The 2644-nt window shown below is 41.2% G+C and overlaps 1 pseudogene; it reads left to right on the forward strand.

The window, feature by feature from the left end:
* Positions 1-1303: 1303 nt before the first annotated feature.
* Positions 1304-2014, forward strand: LOC131748048 (SH3 domain-binding protein 5 pseudogene; annotated as a pseudogene).
* The last annotated feature ends 630 nt before the right edge of the window (positions 2015-2644 follow it).

Below are 2644 nucleotides of genomic sequence, written 5' to 3' on the forward strand. Positions count from 1 at the left end.
GGATAAAATGTTATTGTCACAAAGTCACTGAACCGGAACTAAGGATCCAACCATAGAGATGCTAAGTAAAAGCTATATTTATTTGATATGCTCCTGTTTTCTCTGTATATTTCAAGGCATTTCTAAATAACTTCTTTAATAATTACCACCGATTATTAAGAACCACTTACTTTTTCCCAGTGAGCTGAAATCAAGTTTAAAAACAATATCATGCAAGAAAAAAAATCCCCTAGAAGCTGTTCCTGAAAATTAACTTTGGTGACTCTGAGATCCTTTGAGATACTAAATTGCAACAATAAGCTCTAAAAACATGCCTCTAAATTCCCCCACTAATATACCTGAGATTAAATCAAGTGAATCATGCTTTCCCTGATAGTTATATTATTTTAGTAAGGTTAATCTTTAAGTAGAGAAGAATTAGTGATTTTTGTTGCTTCTATCATTTCTGTGAAATAATCATTTTCAGAGCTCGAATATGGGCCTTGCCATTTACAAAATCCTATCTGATTTAATAGAATGATATTTCTAATATTGCTATTTCTGACATTGATTTCTACACAGAGTAAAATAAAGTGGCTTTCTTCTGAAAAACTCCAAATATCAAATAAAGAAGTCCAATTTCCAGTTTGTTATAAATTTGAAACTAATTTATCAGGAAACAAGAAGTCAGATTGTAATGTAGTGAGGTAAAGAAAAGAAATTACTAATATGAGCAAATTAGATAAAGAAGGTATTCATATACTTCAAGAGTCTTGCCATCTTCTAATCAGGCTATGGAAGAATTTCATATATCTTCTGGGCAGTGCTTTCTCCCTGATATCCATAATTTTGTCTCCCACCCCATCTGAATCTTATTATTTCATTCAGCATGTGTAGGGACATAAACATCATGTATATCTTACAGCTTGTCAATGTATCGTCTTGACATTAAAAATCAATCTTTGGTGATAGAGATTAGAATAGTTATTTGTCTGCATGGTGCTAGAGGGTAGCAGGGCAAAGGTACTGACTGGAAATATTTGTAAGGGACCTATTTGGGTGTAATGGAAATGTTCTTCATTTGGTCTGAGAGTAAGGCATATATATTTGTAAATATTAATTGATCTGTACACTTAAGATTTGTGTATTTCACTCTACATAAATTTACCCTCAGTAATGTATTAGCAAGATATCTGTCACAAGTTCCGCTCTGTTCTGGTAGAAGCGACGGTGAAACTGGACAAGCTGGTGAAGAAAATTCGCAAAGACCAAGACCTAGGAGTTAGCTGGGCACAGGGAGACTGCGACCAGGTACAACGCGGCCATGGAGCTCATGCGGCAGCGGGAGAATAAACTCGAGAAGATAGTGGACGACCTGCAGGCCAAGCTGTCATGGTGAAGGGTGAATACAAGATGGCCCTGAGGAACCTGGAGACGATCTCAGACAAGATGCACGAGCAGCAGCACGCCAGTGCGATTGGGACCTCGCAGCCGCGGCGTCAGGGCCAAAGGTGGCAGCGCGACCACAGAGAACCTGTCGGGGCACAAGCCCAAGCTGGAGGCCTTTTCTGGGGCCTCCGAGGCTTCTGACGATGACAACTGTAGCACCTCTGTATTTGAAAATGACTCGGAAACCCAGTCTGTGTCCAGCTTCAGCTCAGGACCCAGGAGCTAGTCTGAGATACCCGACCACTGACCAGATCCCCTGGCTGTGAGGTCCGGCAACCTGGACCTGCCCAGCCCCGTGTCCGTCAGAGTTCATGATGATGTCCCTGGTGCTGGGCGAATGCAGCAGGACCTCCTTCCCCAAGTGTGAGGTAGAGTGAGATGACAGGACAAAAGGGGCAGGGAATAAAACGAGTGACAAAGCCAACAACCAGGCCGTCAGCAAGCAGTGCCATGGCAAGATCCAAAGCAGCCCCTCCCTGCGAGGGCCGCACCTTGGAGGATGAAATGCATGCAGCAACTGTCCCTCCAGTGCTCAAAGGGCAGAGATGGGATCATCCCTGACATAAAAATGGTGCAGATGGGCTGACCCATCACAGCTCTGGCCCAAGTGCATATCAATATTTATACATGAAACTGTATGGAAAACGTTGTGCCACTTATCACTTAATATGTATGTAAGTCTGCTACATACCATCCAGTTCCCTTCCAAGAGCACAGTTTGTAAGTCCAATTTGTTCATAAGTCTGATAAAGTTAGCCTAGGTACCCAACTAACAGAATTGGCTATGTAGTACTGTACTGTAATAGATTTAGACTTTTCACACAAATAATACATAAAAAACAAACAGAAAAAATAAAGAGAACATTTTTAATATTTACACTACAGTACCTTGAAAAGTACAGTACAGTACCAGCTACATCACCACTGCTTTTATGCTTGATTCCAGACATCCTGGGCTTGAAATAAAGATACTGTACTACTGTACTCTATACAGTACTGTAAAGTACACAGAAACACAACCACTTGTAGAGGATGCACGCACATGACAATGTACGCCAGACATGTGAACTAACTTAGGTGACTGGACATGCGAACGCACATTCTCATCTTTGAAAGTTCGCAACTTGAAGGTTCGTATGTAGGGGACTTACTGTATGCCAAATCTTAAGCATTTCCTCTAAACTGGACTAATGAAGTTTCAGTGACATTGAGAGCT

The sequence above is a fragment of the Kogia breviceps genome, chromosome X (genome assembly GCF_026419965.1).
Source record: "Kogia breviceps isolate mKogBre1 chromosome X, mKogBre1 haplotype 1, whole genome shotgun sequence".
In the NCBI taxonomy this organism is placed as follows: Eukaryota; Metazoa; Chordata; class Mammalia; order Artiodactyla; family Physeteridae; genus Kogia; species Kogia breviceps.